At 36.9% G+C, this 26121-nt stretch overlaps 1 protein-coding gene across 33 annotated transcripts in view; it reads right to left on the reverse strand.

Moving 5' to 3' along the window:
- The window catches only part of LPAR1 (lysophosphatidic acid receptor 1), a 406496-nt gene that overhangs the window by 99889 nt on the left and 280486 nt on the right, over positions 1-26121 (reverse strand). The gene's annotated exons all lie outside the window — the stretch shown is intronic.

Raw genomic sequence — 26121 nt, forward strand, 5'->3', positions numbered from 1 at the left:
TTGGGTGGGGGAGATCAAGTAACAAAATCAAAACATTTCCTCAAGTGACAAGTCCTAAGTTTGTTGACTTGTAAGGTCCACTGATAACCTACATGCCCACTTCTATCAATTTTAATATGCTCACTTTAAGCACATCATCGTGGTTTTTTTTTAAAACACGAAAGATTTTTTAAAAATTCTTATAACTGATCAGAAAGTGATAGGGGGAGCTCATGGACAAAGGATTAGGAATCAGAAAGTCTGCATTTCTCAACAGCAACCTAGAAGCTGGAAGACAATGGACAATGAAGAAAGTGATTTACAATCTACAGTCTCATTGCAGGATGTCCTTCGCAAAGTAGGGAGGAAACTAGTCAAAATGAAGGCGTGAGATACAGGAACAAAAGTTCAATTTAGGAGAAAAATAAAGGGAATTCCTGGCCTGCTTGTGAAAGGACATTGCAAGAGGACAAAGTAGACTGACTGGACAGACTGTCTGTCTGTCTGAGTATGTTGAGAGATTTCTAGAACTGATAGTTTGGGATTGAAAGAGCACAGAGAATCCTAAGCATATAGAACAGAATAACCAGCACACAGAAAAGTAAGCACACATAAGAAGAAAAATGAAAATTTAAAAGAGAATGAAGAATTTACAGAAGAAGGAAAGGATTCATAGAGTTCTAGATGGCTCAGCTGTGAATGATATTAACAAGGTCATAATAACATTAACACTGAAAACTGACATGATCAGAAACACAACCTAATGTATTAGGATGGAGAGGTTCAGGAGGGGACAAGGCATGTAACACATCTTCCACAGGGATGTCTATCAATACTTGAAACTGACACATCCAACAGCACAAGGATAAATCTTAGTGATGCAATGCAATACCCAATGAAGCAACTAAACCAACTGAAAATGGTAGTTATGGGGAAGAGAAAAGGCAGGAAGGGAGAAAAGAACTCCTTTTTCTTAGAAATCCTCATATAGCTATTTGACTCTTCATAACATTGATTAAAAAAATAAAAACAAAAAAGGAAAAAGAAAATAAAACTGTTGAAACTAAAAATGTATTTAAAACTACAACAGGCAGAAGTGCCACTATAGAAGACCAAGTTGACGCCATGGAAGACAAGTTTGAGAAAAATCACACATGCTTTAATATAATAGTTACTAGAATGATTAGAAATTATGGCTGTGGAGCATAGAAAATACAGATTCAATAGAAGAAGAACTGGTACACCCAGAAAGAACAAATAGAACATAAGTTATTTAACAATAAAAGTAAGCTTTTCTTAAAAGACGTTAAGTTCTTAAGCTTACAGAACAAAAAGATAAAACGCACTAAATCAAAATTTAAAACTCCTGTGCAAAAAACACAATTGAGAATGAAAAGACAATCCATGGAACGGGATAAAATATTTGTAAATCATATATCTGGAAGGGAATTGATATGCAGAATATATGAAGAAACTCAACAAGAAGAAAATCAAACAACTAAAAAATAACACTTGAATAAACATTTCTCCAGAGACATTCATATGGTCAAAAAACACCTGACAAGATAGTCAACAGCACTGATTGTTAGGGAAATGCAAATCAAAATCACAATGCGATAAGAACACCTCACATCAATTAGAATTGTTGCTAACAAAATAAGCAAGGTTCTGGTGAAATTGGAACCTTTATGTACTGCTCATGGGAATGCAAAATAGTTCAGCTGCTGTAGAAATCAGAATGGCAGTTTCTTAAAACATTAAACATAGAATTTTTTTAAGCCCACAATTCCACTGGTGGGTACATACACCCAAAAGAATTGAAAGCAGGGTCTCAAAGAGATACCTGAACACCCATGTTTATGGCAGTGTTATTCACAATAATAGAGAAAAAGGTGAAAGCAACTCAAGTGTCCGTGAACAAATACATGGATAAACAAAATGTAGTACTTTAAAGGCATACAATGGAATATCATTCAGCCTTAAAGAAGGAAATTCTGGCACATATTACAACATGGGTGAACCCTGAGGACATTATGCTCAGTGAAATAAGCTTGTAACAAAAAGACAAATATTTTGTGATTCCACTTATATGAGGTACCTAGAGCAGTCAAATTCATAGAGAGCATGTAGAATGGTGGTTGCCAGGGGCTAGGGAGGGAGAGAATGAGTTGTTTTTTAATAGGCAGAGTTTCAGTTTTGTAAGACAAAGAGAGTTCTGAAGATCTGTTTCACAACAATGTAAATATACTGAGCTCTACTGAACTTGAAAATGTAATTTATATGTCATTTATATGTTATGACAATGAAAAGAAAGAGCTCATTCCAGGAAAAATATGAAGTGCATGATCTACAACTGAAATGCAGGTTTGTTCAATAACTAAACTTCAAGAGTTAAAAGAATTCCCATGAAAAAACAAAATGGGGAAAAAATCAAAATCACAAAGGGAAAAACTTAGTCTGGACACAGTCACCAACTCGGCCACAACAGTTGAGAAGACATAGAAGCAACATTTCATTTCGTCAAAAATGTAGAATGACTCACACTATACATTCAGCCATGGCATCATTTATCTGCACTAGCAAGAACAAGGCACTTGTATTAAATGTAATCAGGATATATTACACCCTGAAATTTCCACAGATGACATAATACAGGTGATAAATCAAAATAATGTGCTCAGGAGAGCTTCAGCATGAGCTTCTTATCAATCCATGTAAACAAGGAATATCTGTGATAATAATGCTGACCGAAAAATGCAGCTATTATGACGATTAAAAGAAACTGCCCAACTGAAATGCATATAACTGTGATGAACTAAGATTAAAAACTCCAGGAAATCACAAGAAAAAGGAAAACATTCTTCACATTTTGAGAGTCATACAATACTACAGTTTGTTGTTTAGTCATTAAGTCGTGTCTGACTCTCTTTGTGACCCCATAGACTATAGCCTGCCAGGCTCCCCATCCATGGGATTTTCCCAGGCAAGAATACTGGAGTGGAATGCCATTTCCTTCTCCAGGGGATCTTCCCAACCCAAGGCTCGAACCTGCATCTCCTGGACTGGCAGGCAGGTTCTTTACCACTGAGTCACCAGGGAAGCCCTCAGCTTACACACTGAAGACGATGTATTTCATGCTCTTAAATCTTTCCTCTCTCACATATAGATAGGATCAGTTTTTCCATTTGCTTTTCCAACTTTTCAATCAGACTTACATTTGGCCTCAAAGTCTACCATTCTTTTCACATGGCAATTGGCTAATGTGTTCAAACGCAGGAATACAGCTAGCCCATCCTGCTCACACTACCTGCACAAAAGAACCCCAAGCACCACAACTGCACTGTTTTATGTGTACTCTGACAGAGCTCAAGATTCTACAGATTAAAGAACTGGCCAAAAAGTATTTAAATAAACTCACAGTTCTGATTTCAAAGACTGTATTGACAGGTATACAGTTTTCCCTTTTGGAAAGTTCTCCTGGTGGGGAGAGATGCTATCCTGCAACTTGTCAAAATAACCAGGAATTGTAAAAACACAATTTTTGAAAAAAATCTCACAATGGTTGCCACTACTAGGGCCAGGGATGAATTAGTCAAACTCCGTTTACATGGCAAAGCTAGTTTGTGTGATATTATTTAGAAAATGGGGGTAACCTGAAGTTTAGGAATAATGGGTCAGAAACTGGCCAAAAGAGAAACATATACTATAAGTTTAAAAAAAAAGAAAGAAACTCATGAGCAGGCTAAATCATGAAGGGAGAGAGCAAGAAGAAAGGGATGAGAGCAAAGGAACAGAAGTCAACTAAAAGGACTAAAAAATCCTCTTGAAAGGACAATGAAAAGAATGACTCTTTGAATAAGAAACAGACTCACAACCGTCCTGTTTCTTCCCATTACCCAGGGCCACAATGTCCAAACTCCCAAACTCTCCCTTATCTGCATGCCTTGACCCAGCCATTCGAATAGGGACCCAGAGCCTGCAAAGACTTTAGGCAATCAAGAGTTCCACCCAAGAAAGTAAATATCCCGAAGCATAGATAGGGTGGGTACATTTCTATTGAGGGATGTTTATGGAGAGAGCCTCTGAGCTATGTTGGAATGTCTGCAGTCCACAGGTTTCAGGACAAAGAGATTACAACTTTATAATTAACCCTCAGGATGAGCTAGATTCTTCCAACCAGAGCCAATGGAGGAGTCTTGAGGGATATTTTCTTCTAAGAGCAAATGTGTGTTTCTAAAATCAGAAGTAATTCCCAAATTACTTAGAATAGAAGGGTGTGAGGGAAAGGGAAAGAAGGAAAAAGGGTAAGCAAATGGGGGTGGAGGCATACTGTCAAAATAGCTGGCCAAAATATAGAAGTCTGCAGCTGTGATAAGAAAAGCATTCAGCCCAGAATAACAGCAAAGGATTCTGTGGACAGAGGCATCTTCCATTACTTAAGGTTTCCAGTAGCTTGAACTTCAAGTACTTTTCAGAAAATAAGTCAAAATAAATTCTGAGTGCCTGAATTGAAGAAGAGTGATTTAAAACTGTATCTCATATTTGTGGTTGCTCAGAGGGGAACAGGGGCAGGGGGCAGAGATAAGATTGGGAGGTTGGGGTTAGCAGATGCAAACTATTACGGATAAACAACATGGTCCTAGTGTATAGCCCAGGGAACTATATTCACTATCTGGTAATAAATCATAATAGAAAAGAATATGAAAAAGAATACACCTATATCTAGATATCTGAATCACTTTGCTGTATAGCAGAAACTAACATAAATCAACTTTACTTCAATAAAATAAATTTAAATTTTTAAAACTACAACTGTACCTCAACATAAAAAAGTTATACCTGGAAGATAGTTTCCTGATGTGTTTCTCACAGTGTAAGAGAGTAGACACATTTATTTTTGGTGTAGACGAACTATATAATCTTTCTGGAATACAATATGGATGAGTGCATGTATTTGTATGGTTTGCATCAAGATTCTAAAAAGTACACTGGATCAGAGACTATGTAACTCTACAACTACAAATTTACACTGTGGAAAGAGTTCATTAAGGATGAAGATTTTACTACAAGAGGGCTTAATACAACAGCATGTAAGACTAGAAAACTTTAGAAACTAATAATACAGTGCTTGCCAACTGAGTTATTAAAACTATGTTCCCATGCAATTCAATTTTACACAGCCAATAAAAATTAAATTGTACTGAAATTAGGTATCTATATATTTATTCCATCTGGGAAACATATCTACACAGTAAGATTATATATATATATGTATATATATATATATATATATATATACATATATATATAAATGTATGTATCCTGAGGTGCTGTGGATACTTCAATTTTCTACAGAAAAATAATATACAGGGCTAAGATAGAGTAACAGACCAGATGATTGTCTGTCTTAAAAAAGAAAAACAATAAAATATACAAAATACTGAACATGTCAGAAGTGGGAAAAGAACAAGGTAAGCACTATGATTGACCCAGGCTTCCCTGATAGCTCAGTTGGTAAAGAATCCACCTGCAATGCAGGGGACCCCAGTTCAATTCCTGGATCGGGAAGATCCTCTGGAGAAGCAAGAGGCTACCCACTCCAGTATTCTTGGGCTTCCCCTGTGGCTCAGCTGGTAAAGAATCTGCCTGCAATGAGGGAGACCTGGGTTCAATCCCTGGGTTGGGAAGATCCCCTGGAGAAGGGAAAGGCTACCCACTCAGTATTCTGGCCTAGAGAATTCTATGGACTGTATAGTCCATGGGGTTGCAAAGAGTTGGACACGACTGAGCGACTTTCACTTTCACTTCATGATTGACCTGGCTTCCTGCCTCAAGAGTGTCCAGCCACCATACAGGGGAAATCCAGGCGGGACCAAGAGAACTTACTGAGTTAAAGAAGCATATCTGGGAACCCAAGAAGCTCAAAGCAGCTAGAGTTACCAGAACAGAATACCACGGAGAAGAGAACCAGAAAGAAAACCCCCGAGATCTGCAGCCCCTCCATCCCCTGCCTTGAGTACTCAACAGAGAACAGATCAGAGAAGCACACAGGAAATCTGTGAGGAGACTGGAATGATATCTACTAGAACAGTCTCTGTTTCCACTAACAAGACTGGACAACCTCATAATCTACAGGACCTTGGCTAGAGCACTCAGAAGCATCTTGTCCCAGCAGTGAGAAATAATCAGTCCTAGAACTAAACACTGAGTTTATCCCACCTAACAAATTTTAAAAGCAAGACCTAAAAAGATCAAATTCTTTCCAAGTAATTAACTATGGCCCAGAACAAAGCCTGAGAATATTTATAGGAACACAAATATCTAGCACCCAACAAGGTAAAATTCACATAGTCTGGCATCCAATCAGTGATTACTAATCATGCAACGAGTAGGAAAATATGACCCACATAAGGAGAAAATAGTTTCACAACTGAAATAGAAACAAAACTGAAATAGATGTGAGAACTAACAGATAAGTAGATTAAAACAGCTATTACAACTATATTCCAAATGTTAAAAAAGTAGAGACATATAAGATTTTTAAAGAGACCAAAATCAAATTTTTAGAGATGAAAAATACAATGCATAAAATGAGAAATAAACTGGATGGGATTAACAAAAATCTGGCATTGCAGAAGAAAAGATTAGCAAAGTGAGAGAAATAGACACTATCCAAAATGAAACACTAAGAGAAAAACAAGAGAGTAAGAAAAATTAAAAGAACATCAGTGAGTTGTGGGAAAATTTCAAGCAGACCACTATACATGTAATTGGAGTTCCCAAAGGAAAGAGAGAGGGCTTCCCTGGGGGCTCAGATGATAAAGAGTCTGCCTGCAATGAGGCAGACCTGGGTTCGATCCCTGGGTGGGGAAGATCCCCTAAACAAGGGAATGGCAATCCCCTCCAGTATTCTTGCCTGGGAAATCCCATGGATAGAGGGGCCTGCTGGGCGATAGTCCATGGGGTCACAAAGAGCTGAACATGACTGAGTGACTAACACTTTTAAAGGAAAGAGAAGGATATCTGAAAAACAAAGGCCCAAAACTTCCAAACTTGAATGAAAACTACAAACTTACATATTCAACAAGTTTAATAAACTATGAACATAAAAAACAAAGAAAATGCATAAAGGTACACTTAATCAAATTTATCAAACATAATGATAACAAGAAAATCTTTAAAGTCACCAGATAAAAAAAGACGTGTGGCACAGAGAGGAATTTAGGATAAGGAGGACAGCAGATTTTTCATCAGAAATATGGCAAGCGAGGAGACAGTGATCAACATCTTTAAAGTACTGAAAAAAATAACCCTATCAATATAAAAGTCTATGTCCATGGAAAATGTTTTTCAAAAAGGAGAATTAAGCAAAAACATTTTAAAACAAAACAGATAAAAGGATTCACTGTCAGCAGACCATGGACTATAAGAAATGTTAGAAAGGAATTCTATCAGACAGAGGAAACTTTTATCACAAGGATAGATGAATTTTCACAAAGAAATAGAGAACACTAAATCTAGTAATTAAATGAATGTAAAAGACAGTTTTCATATATAAGTATCTTTAAATTATAATTGAAAATAACTCAACAAATGAGAGAAATATCTACAAAACATATCTGATAAAGGAACTTGTATACAGATTATATAAAGAACTTTTACAACTCAATAATTAAGACACAAGCCAATTTTAAAAGGAGAAAAAATCTGAATAGACATTTCCCAAAGGAAATACATAAATGGCTGGTAAGTATATAAAAAGATACTCAACAGCATTAGCCACTGGGGGGAAAAAAAGCAAATTCACAATGAGATACCACTTCAAACTCACTAGGAAAGCTATAATCAAAATAACAGGTAATAATAAGAGTTGGTGAGGATATGGAGAAATTAGAACCCTCAAACATTGCTGGTGGGAGTGTAAAATGGTAGAGCCACTGTTTTCCACTACCAGGAAAACAGCCTGGTAGTCCTTCAAAACATTAAACAGTGTTACCATGCAAGTACAGTCCTAGGTATATACCCAAGGGAAGTGAAAATATATATTAATACAAAAGCTTATACAAGAATGTCCCTAGAAACATTATTCATAATAGTAAAAAAATGAAAACAACCCCAATGTGTATCAACTGATAAACAGACTAAAAAATAAATATCCTACAGTAGGTACCCTACATATGAATTTTCAAGCTGTGAAGATTCAAAGATGAGAGCATGCATTCATTCACATGTACAATCATGTAAGTTAGTTCATATGTCTGTCATGAACTACTGTACTTCTGTACTTTCCAAGGTACTACTGTGCTGTAAGATTTAACATGTTTTATTTTTTGTTATGCTTTATTTGTGTAAAAAATGTTATAAACTTATTACAGTACAGTATTATATAGTCAACTGTGTTAGTTGGGTTACTAGACTAATTTTGTTGGACTTACAAACTGGACTTATGAACATGCTCTCAAAATGGAAATTGTTCATATGTAGGGGACTTACTGTATGTCCAAACAATAGAGTATTAATGTGCAAGGGAAAAAATGATAATAAATGCTATCATAGCATGCATGAACCTTAAAAAACATTATGCTATGTGAAAGAAGCCAGTCATACAAGGCCTAATACTATGACTCCATTTATATGAAATGTTCAGGATAGGCAAATCTCTGAGACAGAAGAGTAGATTGGTGTTTGCAGGGGTTTGGAAAAGGATAAATACAGAATGATGCTTTTGAATTGTGGTGCTGGAGAAGACTCTTGAAAGCGCCCTGAAATGCAAGGGAGATCAAACCAGTCAACCTAAGGGAAATCAGCCCTGAATATTCACTGGAAGGACTGATGTTAAAGCTGAAGTTCCAATACTTTGGCCACCTGGTGCAAAGAGCCGACTCACCTGGTGCGAAGAACCGACTCTGATGCTGGGGAAGATTAAAGGCAAAAGGAGAAGAGGGTGGCAGAGGATGAGATGATTGGATAGCATCACTGACTCAATGGACATGAATTTGAGCAAACTCTGGGAGTTTGGCATGATACAGCCCATGAGGTTGCAAAGAGTCGGACATGACTTAGCAGCTGAACAACAGGTAGGGAATGACTGGTAATAGATGTGGGGTTTCCTTTGCGGATGGAGAAAATTTTCTAACATTGTGGGAACAGTTCCACAACACTGAATACATTAAAAAAAAAAACCCATTGAACTGTATTTCTTAAATAGCTGAATTATATGTGAATTATATCCACAAAGCTGCTAAAAAGATACCTGACAAAAGTAATAATGATGGGATTTATTATAGAAATAAAATTTTAGAAAAGAAAATATATTGTAAGATTTTTATACTATAAAGAAGGTAACAACACTTAAAAGTATCATTTAATATAATTAATTTAATTAAATAAATATAACTTAAAGCTTCATACAAATGCTGAAATCAACCACTAAAAATAAAACAAAGAATTATAGCTAATATACCAAGGAAGAAATAAAGTTATAAAAATCACCAAATGCAAAAAAGAAAAAGAAGAAGAAAGAGAGAGAGAAACAAAGAATAGACGGGACAAATAAGCAAACATCATCAGATGAGCAAGATGATGTACTTAAATATAACCATAACAAAATACACACACACACAGAGGAAGTGGTCTAAACACCACTAATGAAATGGCAGAGGTTGGCAGGCTGGATAAAAAAGCAAGAGTCAACTCCATACAAGATACATTTCCTACATGAACTATACTTTAAATATGAAGACACAGGTAGTTTAACAGGAAAGGGAAAAAGATCTGTCAAGATGACACTAAAAATGAAGCTGGAATGCCTATACTAATATCTGGCAGAGTAGATTTTAGAGCAAAATATATTACCAAGAACAAAGAAAGCCATTTACTACTGATAAGGGGTCAATTCATCAAGATGATACAATAATAATTAAAGTTTATACATCTAATAAGGTGGAGAAGGAACTGGCAACCCACTCCAGTATTCTTGCCTGGAGAATCCCATGGATGGAGGAACTTGGCAGGCTACACTCCATGTGGTCGCAAAGAGTCAGACACAACTGAGCAACTAACATACACACACATACATATAATAAGGGAACTTCCAATGATATGAAGTAAAAACTGATGATAAGAGCAACAAACAAATCTGAAATCATAGCCAAAATTTCAATACCCCTCTATAATTAATTGATAAAACAGAAAATCAATAAGGATAACAAGAACTTAAACAACGTAATTATCAACTTGATTCTGATTGACATTTTTAGAACACTTAATTGATTACCAGTAGAATACACGTTTTCCTCAAGTGTAAAATGAACTGGTACCAAGACAGACCCTATCCTGGGCCATAAAACAAGTCTCAATAAAATCCTTTAAAAGGATTCAAGTCATACAAAGTATGGTCTCTGACCATAACTGAATTAAACTAAAAATCAGTAACAGAAAGATCTTTGGAAGATTACCAAATGCTGAACAACCATCACCTCTTTAAATACCTTATGCAGTAAAGAAACTGAAGGGGGGAATTTGAAAGTGCTTTGAACTGAATTAATATTTTGAATGTTTTGAATTGAATGAAGACAAAAACAAAGCATCAGTACTTGCGGGGTGCACTAAAGCAGCACCTAAGAGGAAAATTATAGCGTTAAACACTCATGCTAGAAAAACAGTCTGACATAAATGACCATCAGAAGCCAGAAAAAGATGATCTAATTAAACCCAAAGTAAGCAGAAAAAGAGGAAAACAATGAATAAATCAGATAATAATATAATAATGCGTGTGTGTGCTCAATTGTGTCTGATTCTTTGCGACCCCATGGACTGTAGCCTGCCAGTGTCCTCTGTCCATGGAATTTTCCAGGCAAGAATACTGGAGTGGGTTGCCATTTCCTAATCCAGAGGATTTTTCCAACCCAGGGATCGAACTCACGTCTCCTCCTGCATCAGCAGGCAGATTCTTTAACACTGGGCCACCTGAGAAGCCCATTAGTAAAAGCAATAAACCCAAAAGCTATGTCTTTGAGAAAATCAATACAGTTGTTAGGGGAAAAAAGAGAACACAAATTACTAATGGCAGAAACAAAAAGAGGGGTGGTCACTACTGACCCCATAGACATTAAAGGATATTAAAAAAAGAGATAGAATGGGGACTTCCTAGGTAATCCAGTGGTTAAGAATTCACCTCGCAATGCAGGGGATGGGGGTTCCATCCCTGGTAAAGGAACTAAGATCCCATGTGCTGTGAAACTGAGCCTACGTGCTACAACCACTGAGCCTGTGAGCTCTGGAGCCCACGTGACACAGCTAGACAGCCCACAAGACACAACTATTGAAGCCTGGACACTGGAGCCTGCCTGTCACAACTAGAGAGTCCATGCGCTGCAAGAAAAGATCCCACGTGAAAAAATGAAGATCCTGCATTCTGCAAGGAAGACTCAATGCAGCCAATTAACAAATAATTTTGTAAAAGAATAAAGACAGTGTGGTATGGGCCTAAAGAAAGATAAATAGATTAATGAAATATAAGAGAAAGTAGATCTATACTTATATAAGAGTTTTCACACAGGTAAATAGGCGACATAGTGGAGAAAGAAGAGCCTTTCCAATCAATTGCGCTAAACTACTGGATATCTGAATGCAAAACAACACAAAAAACAACTTTGATTCACATTTCAAACCACATATGAAAATAAATGGCTCATAGACCTAAATGTAAAACTTAGAACAATAAAACTGCTAGAAGAAAACAAAAGAGAAAATCTGTGCAGTTGGGTCAGGCAAAGTTTTCTTAGGTAAGATATCAAAAGTATGACCTATAAAAGAACAAACTGAAACACTAGTCTTCATCAAAAGCTCTTCTTCTCTTCAAAGGACACTAAGTAAATTTTAAAACCCACAAACTTGGTAAAAAAAAAACTTTAAAGTCATATCTAATAGAAGACTTGTATCCAAAATATATTTTTAAAATTTCAAAGTTCAGGAAGAAACCACTCACTTTTTAAACTAGGCAAAAGATCTAGACACTTCATGGAAAATAATGTACAGACAGCAAATAAGCACAGAAGAGCAATTATGAAAACCCAACTTAAAACCACAATAAAATACCACCAGATATTAACAGAGTAACCAAAATTAAAAAACTGACCATACCAAGTGTTGCTGAGAATATGAATCAACTGTAACTCTCACACACTGCTGTGGGAACAGAAGATAGGATCAATCTGGAAAACGATTAGGCCATTTTTTAAAATTAAATATGCACTTACTATCCAATCTAGACATTTCACTCCTAGGTATTTACTCAAGAGTAAAGAAAGCATTATCAACCCAAAGACTTGAGCACAAATGTTTATAGTAGCTTTATCTTTAATAGACAAAAACTGGAAACAGCTCAAATATCAATTCACAAATAGATAAACAAATTGCTATAATGTCCATACAATGGAATTACTACTCAGCAATTAAAACAAATGAACTACTCATAGACATAATAGCATTTATCAACTCAAAATAACTTTACTGAGTGAAAGAAGCCAAACAAAATTCAGCATTTACTATATGATTCCTGTTACATAAAACTATAGAAAAAGAAAACTAGTCTATAGTGACAAAAAGCAGACCAGTAATAGTTGGGAGAATAGGAGGGGAGGATAAGACAGCAGAAGGAAGGACTTCAAAGGGAAGGAGAAAATTTGAGGGGTGATAGGCTTGTTCATTCTTTTGATTGTGATGATTATTTCAAGGGTATTACACACATCGAAACAAATCAAATTATACACTTTAAATATGTGCAATTCGTGCCTGTCCTCAATAAAAATATTAATAGAAAGTCTATGTCTTACAATGATAAGGAAAATGCCACGTTATAGATTTCCAAAATACAATTTTTAAAGAATATTTTCCTTGGAGGGAAAACACTGGATTATAAGAAAATCTGCACACCAATTATAATGTATACATACATTAGTAACAACGCAAGAGCAACCCAATGCAGTGTCAGAGACTAAATGAGGTGAGGAGGATGTCCTAGGAAGGCAGCTGAGAGCAGCTGTCAGAGCCTACAGGGTAAGAGACCTTCCAGGAGAGGAGGGGAGAGAGGCACAGACTCATGGTTTTCAAGAGCGATAGAAATAAAAACAGAAGTTTAAGAGTATGTGTAGTGAGGTGTATCATGTGAGTGCATAGAAGTCAGAGGACTCAGAGCAGTGACACCCCAAAAACAATGAGTATGCCAGGACTTAGATCTTGGTCTCTAAATACCATTCTTTACTGAAAAGAGCCAGGCTCTTGGGAGAAATGCTTGAGCCCAGGGCTGGGGGCCAGGGAAATACATGATGACTTGGAACATGTTCTTGCGCCAGAAAGACAGATAGCACTCAAAGAATTATGAAGATATGTTTAAAAAAAAAAAAAAAAAGAAAATTAGATTGAAGGGTTCTTTTCTGGCCTAAAATGGACATTTTTGAGGTTCAGAATGAATGTCAGAACAGATTTATAACCCTTTGAATAAAATAGGAATTTATGAGTTCATTATAATACAAATTAACTAATAAAAGCTTGACAAGAAATAGGATATTTACATAGACCGAAATACTTTCCCACAAAATTCTTATTACTTACAAAGGAAAAACAGTAACTTTACAGTGAAGAAGTCTAGAAAACACTATCTTCATCAAATGATCCAAGTAAACATCACCAGAAACTGGGACAAATACCAAAATCACTGCAGACAGTGACTGCAGCCATGAAATTAAAAGATGCTTGCTCCTTGGAAGAAAAGCTATGACAAACCTAGACAGCATATTAAAAAGCACAGACATCACTTTGCTGATGAAGGTCCATATAGTCAAAGCTATGGTTTTTCCAGTAGCCATGTATGGATGTGAGAGCTGGACTGAAAGAAGGCTGAGTGCCAAAGAATTGATCTTTCAAATTGTGGTGCTGAAAAAGACTCTTAAGAGTCCGTTGGACTGCAAGGAGATCAAACCAGTCAATCCTAAAGGAAATCAACCCTGAATATTCATTGGAAGGACTGATGCTGGAGCTCCAATACTTTGGTCACCTGATGCAAAGAGCCAACTCATTAGAAAAGACACTGATGCTAGGAAAGATTGAAGACAAAAGGAGAAGGGGGCAGCAGAGGAAGAGATGGTTGGATGGCATCACCAACTCAAAGGATATGAGTCTGAAGAAACTGTGGGAGACAGTAAAGGACAGGGAAGCTTGGTGTGCTCGTCCATGGGGTCACAAAGAATCCAACACAGCTTAGCGACTGAACAACAACATATTGTGTGCCAGCTGATAGGATGCAATGAGAAGAACACAGCATCACTTTTGTGATATTCCTGCCAAAGTTTCAAGCTCTGAGTTTAATTTAAAAAAGGGGGGGGGGGGAGATGGTCAAACCCAAATTGAGGAACATTCTACAAAATAACCATTCTATAATCTTTAAAAGATCAAGGCCATAAAAGCAAAGAAACTAAGAAACTGTCCCATGCTAAAAGGAGACTAACAAAAGACATGACCAGGTAATACAATGCAAGATTCTTGGATCCTTCATTCATTGGATCCTTCACTGGTAAGGGGAGACAACTTACACAACTGGGGAAAACTTCAATGGATTTGAAAATTAGCTGACAGTACAGTAATGATGTTAATTTCCAAAATCAAATGATTGTGTTGTGACTATGTGAAAGAATGTCCTTGTTTTTAGGAAATACCTTATAAAGTACTGGAGGATGTTAGGACATCATGTCAGTAATTCATTCCTAATGGACTTGGCAAGATAAAAGGTTCTTTGCATTTTTGTACTGCACTTGCCACTTTTCTGTAAGTTTGAGAGAGAAGGAAGGAGGAAGGGAGGAGCAGAGGGAGGAAGAGGAAAAGCCCCATGATCTAAAATAAAATGTGTTTAATTGAAAGAGAGTATTCATGTGTCACTACTAACCATAAGACCAGGCATACTCAAGAAGAAACTGAATTAAAAAACATTTAAAAAAATCTGGTTAGAAGCTACTGTTACAAATTACATGACTATTCCAGACACACATGTGCCTGATTTTAGAGAAGACAGGAAGAGACGTCTCAGACAAATGGCAGAGTATAAGAAGAGGCATGCTGCCAAAAGTCAAATAGGTCTTTTGAAAAAGGAGAAGTCTGGACCACAGTAAACAGTGCAGGCAGAGTCATCCCACCAAGTTTTGCTGTATTTCCAAAAGCTAAAGAAATATTATACAGAATTAGAAAGACACATTTACACTCAATGCAAAACAAAGAAAGGGCAGATACCCCACAAAAGTGGTCCTAAGAATGTCTGCTGTTTCCAGGATACAGGGAAAATGTGACAAGGTACCATGCTCTTTGAAGACGATGGATTATGAAATTCCTTCAGCCAGCTAGTGAGAATAATTTCTTCCAGATGTTGTTTGGCCCACAACGTGTTATTCAAAATATGAAAGTTTTGTTTATTTTCAGAGTTCAAGAGCCAAATAAGAAATCTCCTTTCCTTCACTAACTTCTAATTAAATTAGAGATTAACAGGTTTGTTTTTTGGTTTTTTTTTTTTAATCAGTATACATCCTAAGTCTAGACTTATACATCCTACTCAAAGTTTTAAGGGTGAAAAAAATCAAACCTGTTGAATACAACCCTAGTATCTACTTCACGATGGGGGGAAAATGAGGTACTTCATCTCATTTCCTTTCTTGCTATAATAGAACACCACTTTCCTTCAGTGAAGTCCCTCTTGGCAATAACTTTTTAAAACAGTAGGTAATAGAGGGAAATCTAAAGGAAACTAGTATTGTGCTGTGCAATGAGCTATTCCCAACTGGGCTAAGGAGATGGGAAGACTGCAGGTTTTCCTGAGAATTCACATATACACTTTTGAGAGATAAGGAAACGCTGGCCTCGTTTATTAATATAACAATACTGTGAGTAACGTGTCAAACACTATCACCCTGTGGATGAAATCAGGAATGTGAAGCAAGGGGAATCAAATGACTCTTCTCTGTTCACAATAATTCAGTAACCATGATAACAAATGAACAACAAAAATAGGGGGCTCCTCCCTAACTTTCACATGAATGGTATTCGAGCTCTTGTTTTCCTTTTATGAACGAGTTTTCAAATGTAACACAGGGTATCTTTTTAAATTATCACTGAAGCTGTTTATCTCAAATGCAGCAGAATATGAAAAGGAAAAGAAGCCTTTTTATAAGCTGTGAGAAGATAATAAAACCACAGAGTAGCCACAAGTCCCTCTGCTTGAGATATGACCTAAAAACCAACTGGAGACCTAAAAACAGCTGTGAGGCACACTCTAAATTAGACTTCTAACCATCTAACCATCAGCCTGAACAATGTGGTCCTGAATGTCCAGAAAAAATCATGGGGAAATCCAAACATGTGGAGAATGAAGAGTGTCACACAGAAAGCTTCTAACTAGTGTGAAAGGGATTATATGGCCACTCCAAAGGAAAGACAAGGCATTAGAACGTGAAATTCTGATTATGAAAGGGATCAGAAAAAAAAAAAAGGCTTCGTTAAACTGTTATTACCTAAAAAATCTTGGGAGATAAAGAAACAACCAAACAGACTCAGTGGCAGCAGTCTCTACCTGACTAAGAATTTCCTGAGGCTTGAAAAGGAGTGTGCTATACGACCAGACTTAGTGTGATTGCTGTTTTAAGCCTAGTCATGGAAACAAAAAAAGCAGACAACACATCTATAAATCCTTTGTGTTCCAAGATGTCGCCATTTTACATTACTGTAGTCGTGGGTCCCAAGAAACTGAATGTAGAATTCACCCTGCTGCAGAGAAGTGGGTCCAGAGGGAAACAGAAAAGGTCACCTCAAACCACGCCAGTTTCTCTGGGTGATGGCGATGGAGGTGACCAGGACGACAAGTAAGGACTCTTCTCCTGCTGGGGCCTGATGGTTTTGTTTTGGAGCCTAATCTCAGATCCATGTTACATGAACTCCTCTCAGTTGGAGTTCAGAACACCACACGGATTTCTTTTGGCCTCAATCCCATAATTGCAGCTGTTTGTACTTACTTGAGGTACGGTGTATTTTGAAACAAAATGAGCCAGACTTCCCCTACTGCCTATGTCAGTGCCTGGTACTAGGAAACATTAACTCCTTCACAGCCAGGCAACTGATGACTGTAGTGAATCCATCAACTGGAGGAAACATAAAGAAATACTGACAAAGATATGGGAAAGGTTCTCCAAACAGGAAGCTCATTTCAAAGCAAAGGCAAATATTCCATTGTTTACTTAGTTTCTGGCTTCCCTGATAGCTCAGTGGGTAAAGAATCAGCCTGCAATGCAGGAGACACAGGAGATGGGAGTTCAATCCCTGGGTCGGGAAGATGCCCTGCAGAAGGAAATGGCAACCCACTCCAGTATTCTTGCCTGGAAAACCCCATGGACAGAGGAGCCAGGTGGGCTACAGTCCATGGAGTCACAAAGAGTCAGACAGGACTGAGCAACTAAACCACCATCAGTTAGTTTCTGAACCCCATCTATCCCCAAACATGTTTCATCTAGGGTATATATAAGAGGTTATGGAAGAACAACAGTCATTACTATGAACAAATAGGTGCCAACAAATTGGATAACCTAGAAGAAATGAAAACATACATTAGAAATGTACATTAGAAACATACAATCCACCAGGAAAGAATTATGAAGAAACAGAAAAATTGAACAGATCAGTAAGGAGACTGAAAAAGTAAGCAACTCACCATCCCTAACAAGGAAAGACTAGGACCAGATGGTTTCACTGGTGAATTTTATCAAACATGTAAAGAAGAATTAATACCAATCTTTCTCAAATGCTTCCAAAAAACTGAAGAGGAGGGAACAATCCCAACTCACTTTACAAGACCAGCATACCCTGATACCAAAGTTAAATAAAGATATTACAAGAAAAGCAAACTACTGGACGATGTAGAAACAAAAATTCTCAACAAAATTCTAGCAAACCAAATTCAACAACACGTTAGAAGAATCAGATGCCATGATCAAGTGGGATTTATTTCTAAGATACAAGAGTGGGTCAACATAATGCAAAATCTATTAGCACAATATATCATTATTAACAAAATAATGGCTAAAAATCATATGACCCTCTCAACACATGCAAAAAAGCATCTGACAAAATTTAACATACATTCATGATTTTAAAAAAAAACTTGAACTGGGTAGAGCAGGAACATATCTCAACATAATAAAAGGTATACATGATAAACTGACAGCTAACATCATACTCACTGGTGTAAAAAAAAAAAAAAAAAAAGATAAAAATTTTCCCACCAAGATCCAGAACAAGACAAGAATGCCCACTCTTACCACCTCTATTCAACATAGACCTGTAAGTCCTAACCAGAGCAGTTACACAATAAAAATAAAAGACATTCAAATCAAAAGAAAGCAGTAAAGATGTCTGCAGATGATATGATCTTATATAAAGAAAATCCTAAAGACTCCATCAAAAAACTGCTAGGTGTAATAAACTAATCAGTAAAATTTCAGTATATAAAAATCAACATACAAAAATGAGTTGTGTTTCTATACTCTAAAAATGAATATATGAAAAATAAAGAAAACTCCATTTAAATAGCATCTGAAATAGTAAAATTCTTAGGAGTAAATTTAACAAAGGAAGTGAAAGATCTGTACACTGAAAATTATAAGACATTAATGAGAAAAACTGAAGACACAGACAAATGGAAGGATATCCTGTGCTCATGGATCAGAAGAATTCACGTGGTTATGATGTGGGCTTCCCAGGTGGTGCAGTGGTGAAGAATCTGCCTACAATTCAGGAGACTCAGGTTCAATCCTTGGGTTGGGAAGATCCCCTAGAGGAAGAAATGACAACCCACTGAAGTATTCTTGCCTGGAAAATTCCATGGACAGAAGAGCCTGACATGCCATAGTCCATGGGATCTCAAAGAGGGACACAACTGAGCAACTAACACACACTATCCATACTACTCAAAGCCACCTACAGATTCAATGCAGTCCAAATCAAAATTCCAATGGCATTTTTCCACAGAAATAGAACAAACAATCCTAAATTGATATGGAAATCACAAAAGACCTCACACAACCAAAGCAATCCTGAGAAAGAGGAATGAAGCCAGAAGCATCACAATTCCTGACTTCAAGCTGCATTACAAAGCTATGGTAATCAAAATAGTATGGTGAGCAAGATCAAGATGGCCGACTAAGAGGATATGGAGTTCACTGTCCCCCACAAACACTTAAAAAATACTCTTACATGTAGAACAATCCTCACTGAAACCTGAAAACTGGCAGAAGGACTCCAAAGTTATAAGAAAGACACAAAAGTAATCAAGAAGGGAAGAAAAATCAGGTTGGGACCTGTGCCCCTGGGAGTGGATCCAGAGAAAAAGGGAGATTATATAGGTGGACACCTGGCCTGGGGAGTAAGCAGGTCAGAGCTTATATGAGCTCACCCCTCAGGGTTTCTGCCCCAGCAACTTGGGATAAGACCTCATCCCCAACAGGGCAGTGACAGCCACCGAGCAGACAGGAAATCCTATGTCATATCTAGCTTGGCTCTAGACCCTCCATGTCCAGCCCCACCCCCTATCAAGGTGAAAGCTACCAGTATACCCTCAGAGGAAGTACAAACATGTTGTCCATGGAATTCTCCAGGCCAGAATACTGGAGTGGGTAGCTTTTTCGTTCTCAAGGGGAACTTCCCAACCCAGGGATTGAACTCAGGTCTTCCACATTGCAGGCAGATTCTTTACCAGCTGAGTCACAAGGGAAGACCAAGAATACTGGAGTGGTAGCCTACCCTTTCGCCAAGGGATCTTCCCGACCCAGGAATCAAACCGGGGTCTCCTGCATTGTGGGCAGATTCTTTACTAACTGAGCTATCAGGGAAGCCCCGGGAGACTAAACAACATGCTACTAAAAAACCAATGGGTCAATGAGGAAATCAGAAAATATGAAAACGCAACACTGCAAAATCTATGGGATGGGGCAAAAGCAGCTCTGAGGGAAGTTTACAGTAATACAGACTTGCCTCAAGAAACAAGAAAAATCTCAAATACACAACCTAACATAACCACATACAGCATTAAGAAAAGCAGAACAAATAAAGTACAAATTCAGCAGAAGAAAATAATAAAGATCAGAGAAGAAATAAGTAAAACACATATCAAAATGCAATATAAAAGGTCAATAAAACCAAGTGTTGTTTTTTTGAAAGGATAAACAAAATCAACGAATCTCTAGCCAGGCTCACCAAGAAGAAAAAAGGGAGGACTTGAATAAGCAAATTAAGAAATGAAAGAGAAGAACTAACAACCAATACCACAGAGATACAAAAAGCATAAGAGAATATTACAACAATGATACACCAACAAACTGGACAACCTAGAAGAAATGGACTAATTTCTAGAAACATACAACCTACCAGGAGTGAATCAAGAAGGAACAGACAACCTGAACAGACCTATCACTAAAAGTGAAATTGAATTCAAAATTCAAAAAAAAAAAACAACTAAAAATCTCCCAATGAAAGTCCAGGACCAGAAGCCTTCACAAGGAAACATATAAAGAAAAACTAGTACCTCTCCTTCTCCAATTATTCCAAAAAAATGAAGAGAATAGAACACTCTCATTCATTCTACCAGGCCATCATTATTCTTATATCAAAATCAGACAAAGGCACTACAAAAAAAGAATATTAGAAGCCAATATCTTTGATGAATATAGATACAAAAATCTTCAACAAAATATTAGCAAACCAATCCAACAATATTTAAAAAGGATTATACATAATGATCAAGCTAAATTATTAAAAGGACACAAGGATGGTTCAACATTTGCAAATTAATCAGTGTGGTACATCACATTAACAAAAGTAATGATAAAAATCATATGATCATTTCAACAGATGCCAAGAAAGCATATGACAAAACACAACATCCATTCATGATATGAACTTTCATCAAAGTGAGTATAGAAGAAACGTCTCTAATCTTAATGAAGGCCATTTATGATAAACCCACAGCTAACATCATATTCATAGTTCAAAGTCTTTCCTCTAAATTCAGGAACAAGACAGGATGCCCACTCTTACCACTCCTATTTAACATAGTATTGTAAGTTCTAGCCAGAGCAATCAGATAAGAAAAAGAAACAAACGGCATCCAAACTGGTTGAGAAGAAATATAACTGTCATATTTGCAGATGACATGATACCTTATACAGAGAATCTTCAAGTCTCCACTGGAAAACGATTAGGATAAATGAATACAGCAAAGTTGCAGGATACAAGATTAACGTGCACAAATCTGTTGACTTTCTATACACTAGTAATTAACCCTCACAAAGAGAAAGTTAAAAAAAAATAATAATCCTGTTTAAAATCACATCAAAAAGAATAAAATGCCTAAGAATAAACTTAACCAAGAAAGTTAAAGACCTGTACTCTGAAAACTATAAAGGAAGCTGAAGATGACACAAAGAAACAGAAAGGGATCTCATGCTCTTGGATTGGAAGACTGTTAATATTGTTAAAATGGCTATGCTACCCAAAGCAATCTACAGATTTAATGCAATCCCTATCAAAATGCCCAGGCCATTTTTCATAGAACTAGAATAATCTGAAAATTCATACAGAATCACGAAAGACCCCAAATTGCCAAAGTAATCTTGCCATAAAAGAACAAAGCTGAAGGTATCAGGCTCCCAGACTTCAGACCTACAATAATTAAAACAGACACATAGATCAATGGAACTGAAGAGAAAGCAAGAGTCCACAAATAAACCCACCAGGGTTCAATTCTTGGGTCGGGAAGATCCCCTAGAGAAGGAATTTCCCACTATTTTTGCCTGGGAAACCCCATGGACAGGGAAGCCTGGCAGGCTACAGTCCATGGGGTTGCAAAGAGTCGGACACAACTGAGTGATTAACACTTTCACTTATGTTAATTAACCTAAAACAAAAGAGGCAAGAATATACAATGGAGAAAAGACAGTCTCTTCAATAAGTGGTGCTGGGAAAACTGGACAACTGTATGTATCAATATGTATTGTATATTTATATTATATAATATATATAATAAAACAATGAAATTACAATATTTCCTCACACCATATACAAAAATAAACTCAATATGGGTTAAAGACCTATATTAAGACCTGAAAATGACTATAAGAGAACATAGAAACACTGACATATATCATAGCAATATTTTTTGGATCCTAAGGCAAAAGAAATAAAAGCAAAAATAAACAAATGAGACCTAATTAAACTTTTCTTTTTTTATTTATTCAAGTATAAGTGAATTACAATGTTGTATTAATTTCTGCTGTACAGCAAAGTGACTCAGTTATACATTCATTTTCATATTCTTTTCCATTATGGTTTATCACAGGATATTGAATATAGTTCCTTGTGTTATACAGTTAGACCTTGATGTTCATCCATTCTATATACCAGTGTGTATCTGATAATCCCAAATTCCCCATTCAACTCTTTCCCACCCTCCAATCCCTCAGCAACCACCAGTCTATTCTCTATGGAACCTAATTAAACTTAAATACTTTTGTACAGCAAAGGAAACCATTAGCAAAACAAAAAAGACAACCTATAAGAGAAAATATTTCCAAATGATACTACCAATAAGGGGTTGATGTTCAAAATACATAAACAGCTCCTACAACTCCATATAAAAAAAATGAACAAACAACCCAACCAAAATATAGACAGAAGACCTAAATAGATACTTTTCCAAAGAAGACACACAGATGGTGAAAGGCACATAAAAAGATGCTCAACATCATTAATTATTAGAGAAATACAAATAAAACACAATGAGGTATCACCCCACACCTGTCAGAATGGCTATCATTAAAATGCAAACAACAAAAGTTGGGAGGATGTGGAGAAAAGAGAACTATTCTACAACTGTTAGTGGGAATGTAAACAGGTGCAGCCACTGTGAAAAACAGTATAGAGGTTTCCCATAAAACTAACAACACAACTACCATGTGATCTAGCAATTCCACTTCTGAACATATGTGTAGATAAAATTAAAACACTAATTTGAAAAGATACAGGCACCCCACTGTTCATAGCAGCACTATTTATAACAGCCAAGACATGGAAGCAACCCAAGTAGCCATCAACAGATGAATGAATGGAGAAAGAAAAAGATTTGCAAATGATATGACACCGTATGTACATACAAACTATAAAAGACCCCAAACTATAACACTGCTAGAAAAAAACATAGGGAAGAAGTTCCTAGACACACTGGTCTTGGCAATGATATTTCAGATATAGCACCAAAAGCACAAACAATGACAGCAAAAACAAGTGGAACTACATCAGACTAAAAACATTTGCACACTGAATGAAACTATCAACAAAATGAAAAGTCAGTCTATGGAATGGGAGAAAAAAATTGCAAACCATCTATCTGATCAAGGGTTAATAGGAACTCATACAACCATGTCAAAACAACAAACAACTAATAATGGGCAAAAGCCTTGAATAGACGTTCCTCCACAGAAGACATGCAAACTGGACAACAGATATATGAGAACATGTCCATCGCTAGTCCTCAGAGAAATGCAAATCTGAACAACAATGTATCAACTCACACCTCTTAGAATAGCTATTATCAAAAAGAGACAAGTTTTGGCAACATAGTGTAGAAAAAACAACCCTTGTACCCTGTTGACAGGAATGTAAGTTGGTTCAGCCACTACAGGAAACAATATGAAGTTTCCATATAAAATTAAAAGTAGACCTACCATATGATCCACCAATCCTACTTCTGGGTATACAGCCAAAGGAAATAAAATCACTATCTCAAAGAGATAACCATACTCCCATGTTTCCTGCAGCATTATTTATAGTAGCCAAGACATGGAAACAACCTAAGTGTGTATCACTGGATGACTGGATGAAGAGAATATGGTGTATATAATATATATACAATGGAATATTATTCAGTCATAAAAGAGAGCAATCCTGCCATTTGCCACACCACAGATGAACCCAGGATGTACTATGCAAAGTGAAGTAAGTCAGAAACAGAAAGATAAAATACTATGCGATCTTACTTAATGTGTGAAATCTAATAGAGCGAACTCATAGAAATAGTACAATTAGTGGTTATCAGTGGCAAGTGGGTGAGAGATATGGGGAGACATTGGTCAAAGGGTATAATTTACCAGCTATAAAATGAGTTAAGTTCTGGGGATCTAATGTACAGACAGTAATTAACATACTAAATTATATACTTGAAAGCTGATGAGAGTAGATCATCAATGTTATCACAGCCCCCCCCCCAAAAAAGTTGATTTTTGAGATAATGGATGTGTTAACTAACCTTATTGTAGTAATGATTTTGCAACCTATTCATGTATCTGCTCATCATGCTATACACCTTAAGCTTACACAATCAATAATATTGCAAAGAAATGGGAAAAAATAAGAGTCATGGACTGAAGTGGGCAAAAGAAATAGATTATTTCAAAATGTTGTACAAAACTTTACTCTGAGCTCTCTGTTAATTAAAGCAAAAGAAAAAAGAAGAATTGCACATTAACTATCAGGAGAGAGACACTAGTTTCTTCTACTAAATACTAGTAATAGTTTCATAGCAAAAAATTCACAGAAATATAAATATGATAACTTCTATCAATTTCAATGAAATCTGAAAACAAAAATCCATGGTTCTCAGGGGGCATTTCATTCATGAACTTAAAACAAAAATACAAAAACAAGCACTTCTCGCTCCTAACCAGACCTCTTGATATAGTAGAACCCAGTTTCCTGTATTTGTTAAGTCTCCTTAAGTATTTCAGAAGCAACCTCTGATTCTATGCCACTGTCTTAAATCAAGAGTTCTATAAAGACTTTTACAAAGGAACCGGAGTATTGTATTCTCTATGTAGAGTGATTGACTAATCGGACACAAAGGGAAAGCAGAGGCTCCCCAAGCAGGCTTTGCCACTAAACATAAAAGCACCGATTCCTGGGCCCTAACTGAGGCCTCTTGAATCAGACTCTGTACAGGTGGGAACCAAGAATTTTCATTCTAACAATTACCCAAAGTGAGCCTAGGCTGAAAGCCAGATGTGTTAACTACCATATTAAGACTGCTGCTGCTGCTAAGTCGCTTCAGTCGTGTCCGACTCTGTGCGACCCCATAGACGGCAGCCCACCAGGCTCCGCCGTCCCTGGGATTCTCCAGGCAAGAACACTGGAGTGGGTTGCCATTTCCTTCTCCAGCACATGAAAGTGAAAAGTGAAAGGTAAGCCACTCAGTCGTGTCCGACTGTTAGCAACCCCATGGACTGTAGCCTACCAGGCTCCTCCATCCATGGGATTTTCCAGGCAAGAATACTGGAGTGGGGTGCCATTGCCTCAAACTGTAGACTGCAGCCTCCAGAATTTGCTGGAGATCTTGTTCCAACAATGAGTATTTGGGCTCCACCCTCTAAGTTTCTGAGGCAGTAGGTCTGAGATGGGCTGGAGAATTTGCACTTACTAACAGGTACTGCTAGTCCTGGGACCACACTTTGAGAACCACTCACTGGACTGTCCATTTAATACTACGCGATAATATTATCAGTTGCTTCAGATGGCCTTAGATAGAACTATAAAAGTTGATGACTCAAGACTGAAGTCTCTGATAAGTGTCTGAAGTTTAAGAGGTTGGTTTGTTAATCAAAAACCACTTTCATGTACTTTTGACACCAGGCATTCGGAAATTTCTTTAATAAAAGCAATTGGATTACAATCCAAATTGAGCATCATTTCATCTATTCAAGGATGAGGATAGCTAGAATTTTCTCAGGAAGGAGTTTTTGGATTATTCAATAAAGACTTTTAACTGAAACACCACACAAAAATGCAGGGCAGGTATATAATCCTTGGACACTTTTCATTTAAAACACATTTAGTGAAGCTACTAAGAACATGTTGTGCTTGAGCAGGAGTTGGTATCCATAAGAATAAAAGAGCTGCAATGTACTCATCACATCTTCACACAAAGTGACCTGTGGAGTGACGCTGTTTAATGCTGTCCATCTGAATGGTGAAGTGTGTCTGCCAAAAGCAACTGCTTTAAGTTTCAAC

This window comes from Giraffa tippelskirchi, chromosome 1, assembly GCF_054371585.1.
Source record: "Giraffa tippelskirchi isolate mGirTip1 chromosome 1, T2T-mGirTip1v1.2.pri, whole genome shotgun sequence".
Lineage (NCBI taxonomy): Eukaryota > Metazoa > Chordata > Mammalia > Artiodactyla > Giraffidae > Giraffa > Giraffa tippelskirchi.